The 10,791-nt window shown below is 38.2% G+C and overlaps 1 protein-coding gene across 8 annotated transcripts in view; it reads left to right on the plus strand.

Moving 5' to 3' along the window:
- RBM44 (RNA binding motif protein 44) overlaps positions 1-9,298 on the plus strand; it is a 44,145-nt gene extending 34,847 nt beyond the window's left edge. For all 8 annotated transcript variants that reach the window (XM_035306185.3, XM_035306186.3, XM_035306187.3 and 5 more), the window contains one exon: positions 5,871-9,298. The gene's annotated coding sequence lies outside the window, so the exon portion shown is untranslated. The remainder of the gene's footprint in view (positions 1-5,870) is intronic.
- Positions 9,299-10,791: the final 1,493 nt, after the last annotated feature.

The raw sequence follows: 10,791 nt of genomic DNA on the forward strand, positions 1-10,791 counted from the left end.
ATAACAACATGGAACAGGCTTATTGCTCATATGGTGAAAATTTTAGTTGTCTATATAGAAGATCATAGCAGCCACAACATTGCCTTAAGCCAAAGCCTAATTCAGAGCAAGGACCTCTTTTCCATTATTTGAAGGTGATGAGAGAGGGGAAGAAGCTGAGGAAGAAAAGTGTGAAGCTAACAGAGGGTTAGGTTAGTTCATGAGGTTTAAAGAAAGAAGCCATCTTTTTGTTTTTGTTTCTGAGATTTTGGTGCACACATCACCCAAGCCCCGAGCAATGTACACTATACCCAATGTATAGTCTTTTATCCTTCACCCCACTCCCACCCTTTCCCACGGTCCCCAAAGTCCAGTGTATCATTCTAAGAAGCTGTCTTTCTAACAAAAGTACACTGTGAAGCAGCAAATGCTGATACAGAAGCCGTAGCAAGATGCCCAGAAGATCTAGGTTAGATAATTGATGACAGTAGCCACACGCAACAGCAAATTTTCAGTGTAGAAGAAACAGCCATCTACTGAAAGAAGATGCCTTCTGGGACTTTCACAGCTAGAGAGGAAAAGTCAATTCCTAGCTTCAAAGGATAGACAGGTTCTCTTGGTAGGGGCTAATGCAGCTGTTCACTTCTAAGTTGAAACTGATGCTCATTTACCATTCCGAAAATCCAAGGGCCCTTAGGAATTACACTAAATCTACTCTGCCTTCACTTTATGAATGGAACAACAAAGCCTGGATGATAATACATCTGTTTATAGCATGGAGGTTTTTGGGTTTTGTTCTTTTTTTAAGGGCAGTGTATTGCTATCACCCAGGCTGGAGTACAGTGACACAATCATAGCTCACAGCAACCTCAAACTCCTGGACTCAAAGGATCCTTCTGCCTCAGTCTCCTAAGTGCTGGAACTACAGTAGGTGCACGCCACCATGCCCTGCTACTTTTTTTTAAATTTCAACCTTTTGTAGAGACAGGGTCTCACCTATGTTACCCATATTCCTGGCCTTAAGCAATTCTCCCACTTCAGCCTCCCAAAGTGCTGGGGATTACAGGCATGAGCCACTTCGCCCAACCTATAGCATGGTTTACTGAATCCCTGGGATCAAGCAATCCTGGCTCAGCCTCCCTCAGTAGTTGGGATTACAGACACAAGCACATACCACCATGCCAGGCTAATTTTTTTTTTTAAGAGATGGGGTCTCACCATGTTACCCAGGCTGGTTTACTGAATCTTTTAAGCTCACCATTGAGACCTACTACTTGGGAGGGGGGCTATTTCTTTCAAAATATTATTGTTCCTTGACAATGCACTTTGTTACCAAGAACTCTGATGGAGATGTACAAGGAAATGAATGGGCTGTTTCCATGCCTGCTAACACAACATCCATTCTGCAGCCCATGGATCAAGGAGTCATTTTGACTCAGGTCTTAAATATTTAAAAATGTATTTGATAAGGTTATAGCTGTCATAGCTCATTCTCTGATGGATCCCGGCAAAGTAAATTGAAAACTATCTGAAAATGAGTCATCATTCTAGATGCCATTAAGAATATTTATTTTTCATGGGAGGAGGTAAAAATGTCAACATTCACAAGAATTTGGAAGAAATTGAATCCAACCCATAGATGACTTTAAGGGGTTCCAGACTTCAGTGGAGGAAGTAACTGCAGATGTGGTAGACATAACAAGACAATTAGAATTAGAAGTGGAGCCTGATGATGGGACTGAATTGCTGCAATCTCATGATCAAATTTGAATGGATGAGAAGTTCCTTATTGTGGATGAGCAAAGAAAATACTTTCTTTTTGTTATTACTTGTTTATTTTTGTAGAGCTGGGATCTTGTTATTTTGCCCAGGTTGGTCTCAAACTTCTGGCCTCAAGCAGTTCTCCCACCTCAGCTTCCCAAAGTGCTGGGAATACAGGTGTGAGCCACTGTGCCCTGCCCAGAAAATGCTATCTTGCGATACAGTCTACTATTAGTGAACATGCTGTGAACATTGTTGAAATAACAAAGGATTTAGAATAATACATAAACTTAGGTGATAAAGCAGTGGCAAAGTTTGAGGGGATAGAACACCCAATAGGTAGTTTAAAAAAAAAGTTTGAGGAAATTGACTCCAATTTTGAACTCCTACTCTGGGTAAAATGCAATCATATCGAATCTCCAGTTGCAGAGAAATCTTTTGTGATTGAAAGAGTCATTTGATGCCGCAAACTTCATTGTCTTATTTTAAGAAGTTGCCACAGCCACTCCAGCCTTCAGCATGATGTGAATACATCAGAGAAAAACTGCTTGAAAAATCAAAGCCAAAAAGAACTATAAAGCAGCTGGAGGGAGAAAGTTTACTTTAAGAGTGCAGATTCCCAGCTGACTCTCAACAGAAGTCACCAGATAATTCTCCAAGCCCAAAGCTCTAGGCCCAGGAAAAGAGCCTTCAAAAATAAATGTAAAATCACTAATTATCATGCAACTAAAAAAAGCTAAGATAATGTGTTACTTTAGAAGAAGCCCTATTCGAAAGAAAATAGCATAGTGTTCTCTGGGGAAAAAAAGTGATTTTAAATAAAAGGTCAGAGGTATAGGAGAAAGGAAGATCAAGAATAATAAATATGTGGTGTGTCTCAATCAATATTGACTGTATAAAACAGAAATAATGGTTCTAATAGAATTCAAATCATAACACTAATATATTAGTTGAGAGGGGATTAAGTATTCTTACTATTCTAAACACCTTGCAGTTTGGCAAGAGGGTAAGACTTTCTATGTTGGGGTACTCAAGACCATCCCAAGCTTTGTTATATGCTAGGAAGACTCACAGAACTCAATATATAGATGTATTTATGGGTATGATTTATTACAGTAACAAAATACAAAGCAAAATCAGCAAAGGGAAAAGATACATAAGGTGAAGTCTGGAGGAAACGGGCTCCAAGAGTCCCCTTCCAGTGGAATCATGCAGGATGTGCTTAATTACTCCAGCAATGAATTGTGACACCTCTCAAATGTTGTCTACTGGGGAAGTTTATACTAAAGACTCAGTGCCCAAGGATTTTACTGGGGGTTGGTCATGTAGTTGCCCTCTGCTGAGCACATACTATAGTTCCAGGCTCTCAGGGAGCTACGATTCAGCATAAACCACATTGTTTGTACAGCAGTTTTAGTATAGTGAGGCACTCATCACTTCTGGAAATGGTGGTAACTACCCCCGCCCCCAATCCAAGTTTCTAGATGCCAGCCAGAGGCCAACCTTGGTAGCAGGTCTTTCTAAGGATGGCAGTCTCAGGCCTGCTGCGTTAACTCTCTTTCTACACATGTGCCAGCTGACGTACGAACAAAGAATCCATGTTGTAAACTTGGGAGCAACTACTAAAAGAACACTTTGAAAGCGCACAGAAAGTGAAGTTAGACTTTTACCTTACACCATATCCAAAAATTAACTCCAAATGAATCAACAACTGAAACGTAAGAGTTAAAATTACAAAACTCTTAGAAGAAAACAGCAAAAAACCTTCACAGCCTTGGATTTGGCACTGATTTGGATATGACAACAAAAGAAAAGATAAATATATTAGACTTTATTAAAATAAAAAACTTGAACATCAAAGGACTCTATTAAAAGAGTGAAAAGGCAGCCCATAGAATGAGAAGATATTTATAAATCATACATCTGATAAGGGGTTAATACACAGAATAGGCCAGGCAGGATGGCTCATACCAGTAATCCCAGCACTTTGGGAGGCTGAGGCAGGCAAATCGCTTGAGGCCAGGAATGTAAAATCAGCCTGGGCAACATAGTGAAACCCCATCTCTACAAAAAATACAAAAATTAGCCAACATGGTGGCCCATACCTGTAGTCCTGGATACTCAGGAGGCTTAAGTGGAATGATTGCTTGAGCCTGGGAGGCAGAAGTTGCAGTGAGCTGAGATTGCACCACTCCACCCCAGCCTGGGTGACAGAACAAGACTCTATCTCAAAAAAAAAGAAAAAAAGAAAAGAATACCTAGAATATATGAAGAATTCCTACAACTCAACAAAAAAACCAACCCATTTTTAAAAATGGGCAAAGGGTTTAAATAGGCATTTCTCCAAAGAACAGATACAAATAGCAATAAACACATGAAATACATTCAGCATCATGAATTACTAGGGAAACATAATCAAAACCACAAAGAGATACCACTTCACCCATGGTTATTATTAGTTAGTGTTACTTGTTAAAAATAAGTTTCCTGTAGATTCTAGATATTAGGTCTTTATCAGGTGCATAGTTTGCAAATGTCTTTTCCCATTCTGTAGGTTTTCTATTTATTCTGTTGACAGTTTCTTTTTCTGTACATAAGTTCTTTAGTTAATTGAGTACCACTTGTCTTTTTTTTTCCTGCAATTGCTTTTGGGGACTTAGCCAAAAATATTTTGCCAATGCAAACCCACAGCCAATATCATACTGAATGGGCAAAAGTTCAAACCATTCCCCTTGAGAACTGGAACAAGATGAGGATGCCCACTCTCACCACTCTTATTCAGCCTAATATTAGAAGTCCTAGCCATAACATTCAGGCAAGAGAAAGAAATAAAAGGCATCTAAGTAGGAAGAAAGGAAGTCAAACTGTCTCTGCAGACTGATTCTATACCTAGAAAATCCTAATAGATCTAGTAAACAACTTCAGCAAAATTTTAGGATAGAAAATCAATGGACAAAGATCAGTTGCATTTCTGTACACCAACATCCAAGCTGAGTGACGAATCAGTAATACAATTCTATTCACAATAGCCACACAAAAAAATAAAATTCCTAGGAATACAGCTAACCAAGAATATGAAAGATCTCTACAGCAAGAATTAGAAAACACTGCTGAAAGAAATCGGAGAGGACAGAAACAAATAGAAAAATGGATAGGAAGAATCAATATTGTTAAAATGGCCACGCTGCCCAGAGCAGTTGTTACAGATTCAGTTCTATTCCTGTCAAACTACCAATGACATTCTTCACAGAATTAGTAAAAACTATTCTAAAATTCATATGGAACCAAAAAGGACCCCAAATAGTTCAGCCATTGTGGAAAGCAATTCAATGATTTCTCATTAAAATAGAAATGCCATTCAGGCCAGCAATCCCATTCTTGAATATATGTCCAAAGGAATGTAAATCATTGTACCATAAAGACACATGCATATGTATGTTTATCACAGCACTATTCACAATAGCAGAGACATGAAATCAACCTAAATACCCATCAGTGGTAGACTGGATAGAGAGAAGTGGACATATACACGTGGAGTACTATGCAGCCATAAAAAAGAACGAGATGATGTGCTTTGCAGCAGTATGGATGGAGCTGGAGGCCACTATCCTAAGCAAACTAACACAGGAACAGAAAAATACCACATGTTCTCACTTATAAGTGGGAGCTAAATATTGAGTACACATGGACAAAGAAGAGAACAGCAGACACTGGAGCCTACTTAAGGGTGGATGGTAGGAGGAGGAGGAGGATGAAAAACTATCTAGTGTCATGCCTATTACCTGGGTAATGAAATAATCTATACACTAAACTGCACACACACAATTTATATAACGAACCCGCACATATGCCCATGAAACTAAAATAGAAGTTTGAAAGAAAATATCTTATTTTCCTTTATCAAAATGAAATAAACTGAGAGGCTTATGAAAGGAATATTAGAGTTAAAATGATTGCTAGATACAAAGACAGTACACAAAAATTAATTGCAATTCTCACTATCTGTGATGTAAGAAAATGAAATTTGTTAAAAGGTATTTCAGTACCATTAAAAACAATCACGTGCCTAGGAATGTATTTAACAAAAGATACTCAACAATCATTGCTGATTTCTCCTTTCTCTTGACTAGAACTTCCTTGGAAAGTGTGTTTCTTTCTTCAGAGAATGTTCTACGGTTCTAAGGAAAAAGTGGTAATAATAAGATGATGTAATTAAATGGGCTCTATAAATGGGCTAAGCTGTTAAAATATTCTACTTTATAGCCCTCCTTTAAAATCTAGCAACGGTTGTCTATACAATATTAAAAACCTTCTCTGTATATTTAAAATTACAATGTAATTTTAGTAAGTTTTTAAATTTTTTCTTTCAATTGTGTTACTTAGAACATCAAGGTGCATATTTGGGATCTAAAGAAATGATCTTGTCCATTTTAAAAACTTTATTAAGTCACTTTTAAAATATATTGATCAAGAAGGAGGTTTGTTGTTATATCATCAATGTTTATGAAATGATTTCCATACATAAAAAAATGTAATTTACCTGAAGTTTGTCTTAAGACTGTTACATTGGAATACAGGATAACAGATAAACTATATCAATACATTCAGTGTTATACAACATTTTGGAATGTGTATGTTTTCAGGCTTCCAAGATAATTAAATTGCTGTTGTGATACATTCGATGCATTTTTATGACCTCAGTATAATATATTCAGGTGTGTTATTCATTTTCACTGGGAAGGGTAAACTCACATGTCTTTTGGTAAAGTACCTTAATTTAAATGTTCCCTATATTGCTTGCATTCATTTTGTGGAAAGTTCTGTTGTATTGTTAGGACAATTTTCAAAGGCTAATTTTATGCTTTATCTGATAGCAATATAGAATAGATGGTTCTTTAATTGCTTACTTTTTTAAAGTAATATAATATTTAGGTTGCATTTTTATTAATAGTAACATTTTTATTTAACATTTAAGTCTGCATTTTGTTTAAATGTTTAAAATGTTTATAGCATTCAATGTTTAGTTGGTGTTACTTGATGAAAAATCAGCCATTTAATGTTTATATTTGAGGTGGTGATATTTAATAAAGGCATCTAGTCTGTAGTGCCACTGTCAGTTTAACGCTTTCTTCAGGTTCAGTGGCAAATTAACCTACCAGTGTTGACATGGGATATATATGGATGATAAGGCAATATCCTTATCATCCATATATAAACTACTGGATTTAAATTTTTTTTTTTTTTTGAGACGGAGTTTCACTCTTGTTACCCAGGCTGGAGTGCAATGGCGCGATCTCGGCTCACTGCAACCTCCACCTCCTGGGTTCAGGCAATTCTCCTGCCTCAGCCTCCCGAGTAGCTGGGATTACAGGCACGCGCCACCATGCCCAGCTAATTTTTTGTATTTTTAGTAGAGACGGGGTTTCACCATGTTGACCAGGATGGTCTCGATCTCTTGACCTCGTGATCCACCCACCTCGGCCTCCCAAAGTGCTAGGATTACAGGTGCACGGCCCTGTTTTCTCTTTTATAGGATTTATAAAAGAATTGAATATATTTGAGAATAAGGTTTTATTTAACATGTTTATTTCTCCAGTTTTTACCAGATCTACCCCAAATGTCTACCAGGAATTGGGTTCCACAAAGTAAAAATAATCATCATAATTTAAAGGGCTATCTTTAATGTAACTGGAAAGCCATTGGCTTTAGCCATATATCAAATTAGTAAAATCCTAATTTTACTGACTAAATTACTAATTAAATTTTACTGGAATTGTGGATATTTTTCCTCTATGTTAATTATATGGTTATTTATATTAAAAGGCAACATTCAGAGTTAGCATTGAATAAAGGAGCAACATGGAATAGGTGTTATTTTCAGCATACTCGCAGAAATAAGAACATATCTCTCATCATTTGTTTCTCAGAGGAATGATGGAGTGGAATTCCATCTTAGAATACATAAAAATTACTGCCTTTGATTTTGGGAAAATATAGAAACAGTCATTTGAAATTATAACTTACAGGTTTTTGGAAATAAAGTCCTATCCAAAAGCTAATGGTAAAGGTCAGGCAGCGTTTGTAAATTAAAGAGCTTTCATCTGTGGCCTGTAAATTAATAGCTGTTATGAAGCATCCTTAGTTAAATTTAGAAATTAGAGTTATTTTTCATGAATCTTTTGGAACATCAAGTGAAAAATGTGTTTATCTTATTCTTTAAAATCTCTAACTTGATATTAGATAATTGAATAAAATTATTGCAGAATTTTAAAAGACTGGTCAAACTGTCCAAGTTTTCATATATCTTCACTAGCAAAAATTCAGATAATTTAACATATATTATTGCTCAAAAGCATTTTTCTTTCACATTGTTGTATTGGATACCAAAGAGCACTTAGCTGTATCAACTAGAATATATAGATAATCATTAATATGTTTGGAGATAATCAGAGATTTGGAAAGTTGTAAATACCGTAGATGATCAGCAAAAGCCGTGGAACTAAAAATCCCTAACTGGTTCTGCCTGATGTCAATCTTTATGAGATAATATGCATGACTCAGACGCTCAATCAAACCGGTGATTTCTCTTTTAAAAATGGATTTCAACCAGTAGTGTGTATATAAGGGCGTTAAGTACTGCTTTTTCAGTATTGGCCATTGTTACTTATTATCAAATGCCTATGTGGCATATAGAAACATCACGTTTCACATGTGGGCAGAACAATAGTCTTCTAAGATGTCCTGTTATCTGGATCCTGTGATATCTTGTGCATGACAAAGGGAATTAAGGTTACAGATGCAAGTAAGGTTGTTAATTAGCTGACTTTAAGATTAGGGGCTTATTCTGGATTATCTGGCTGGGCTTAATCTAATTACGTGAGTCCTTAAAAGCAGTAGAGGAGGCAGAAGAGAGAACCAGAGAAATGGCATTGTGAGAACACACTCCTGCTGGCTTTGAAGACAAAACAAGGGGCCAAGAACCAGTGGACAGCCCCCAGAAGCTGGAAAAGGTGGCAAACGGGCTCCCTAGAGCCTCCTGAAGGAATGCATCCTTGCTGAAACCCTGATTTTAGTCTAGGGAGATGTGTCAGACTCTGGCCTACAGAAGTGTGAAATAAATATGTATTGTTTAAGCCACAGTTTTCTGAGTCTGCCTTTGCTGGCACTGAGCACGTGGCTGGCTGAGGGCAGCACAGGAGTGTGAAGTGTGCACTGGGATTTGGTGGGATTTTTTTCCCTGTTACTCAGTTCCTTTGCAGTTGGAACATTCTCCAAGTAATGCTGAGGACACTTTTATATAGAATTTATTTTTCACTTCCTGTTTTTTGTTTGTTTTGTTTCTTTGGGTGAATAGGGAAATATGTAACTGCTGTTCTCAGCTACTTCCAAGTGTTTTAGTTTTAACAGTGACTTCCTGCAGGACTTGAAAAACTGATACTTGATGAAGCTGAGTTCCCTGAGATACTTCTGTTTTTGTTAGTGTTCATCTAACAATTGCACAATGTAAACAACTCACAGAACTAAGTTGTTACTGCTTATAAACTTGTCTTTGGAACCACTGATTCGTTATTGATCATGATTGAAGTTCAGCCTTTAAATTGCAGGCCTCTTAGTGAGGACACCGGTGGAGTCTTCCCCTCCCTATCAGCAAGTTACTGAAAAACTACCTGTAGAACATCTGATGCTTTTTTCCTTTCAGTACTTAGAAACGTTCCATTGTTTTCTGGTTGCATTATATCCTGTGAGAACTCTTCTGTCACCCTTACCTGTGTTCTGTACCTCAGCAGTCCCCAATGTTTTGGCACCAGGGACTGGTTTTGTGGAAGACCACTTTTCCATGGGGTGAGAGGGGAATGGTTTAGGGATGAAACGGTTTCCCGTCAGATCATCCTCACAAGGAGCGCAACCTAGATCCCTTGCATGATAGTTCATGACAGAGTTCACACTCCTATGATCTGACAGGATGTGGAGCTCAGCTTCACTAGCTCACCCACTGCTCACCTGCTGTGAGGCCGGGTTCCTAACAGACCACGGACTGGCACCCCTGTGGCGTTGTGGGACCCTGCTATACATAATGTTTTTTCCCCTCTGGCTGCTTTTAAGGTTTTCTCTTTATTACTGGCTTTAGGCAGTTTGATTATGATGTGCCTTCATGTATTTTTCTTGATGATTCTTGTGCTTGCAGTTTGGGGATGTTCTTGGCTCATGGGTTCATAGAAACTGTTCCACATAATAGTTCTTCACATATTTCCCACCTGCCTTCCACCAGGGCTCCACTTAATCCCATATTAGGGCCACTCAGAGTTGCCTCATGGCTCTCTAATGCTTTTTCCTTTTACTGTTTTTTTTTTTTTTTTTTTTTACTATTTTTCAGTTGAATGGGTGACTCTGTCTCCCATATTGCTTTTAAGTTACTTGGAAATCACTTGCTCTTGTTGTTGCTTTCAAGTTTTGTTAGGCAGCACCAGAATGGCCTTTGTATCTTTACTGACTACAGAGAGGCCTTACCCTTCTAACTATGCTCTGATGTTCTGTGTATTTCAAGGTTTTTCCACTGTGGTTGGTGGGAACTGGAACTATTTCCAGGCGGGTGTGAGCTCTTAGGCTCTTTTCCCTTGGGTGGTGTCCTTAGACGTGTGGGCTGAGACTCAGTGGGACCCTCTGTGATCTCTCAGATGCATCCTCTGCGCAGCTCTTTGCTCTCCAGCACTACCCCCTGCCTGCATTAACTGCCTGGCTTCCCCAGACTGAGTTTCCTCTCTCTGACTGTGGTCTGGAAACTCCAGGCAGTGAGCAGTTCTAGCACTCACCTCATTTGTTTCCCTGCTCGCAGGGATCCCTGCGCTTCCTGTGGTCCTCTGCAACAACTGCTGTTTCATACACTTTGTCCAGCTTTTTAGTTTAAGATGGGAAGATAAGTCCAGTCCCTGTTACTTCATCTTGGCTGAAAGCAGAAGTCTTATGTTAATAGTGAATCTCTAGAGTGCAGACCAGGCTTTCATCATATCTTTAGCCCTACTGTGGACGCAGTAAAGCACTTGGCCATTTTCT

The sequence above is a fragment of the Callithrix jacchus genome, chromosome 6 (genome assembly GCF_049354715.1).
Source record: "Callithrix jacchus isolate 240 chromosome 6, calJac240_pri, whole genome shotgun sequence".
In the NCBI taxonomy this organism is placed as follows: domain Eukaryota; kingdom Metazoa; phylum Chordata; class Mammalia; order Primates; family Cebidae; genus Callithrix; species Callithrix jacchus.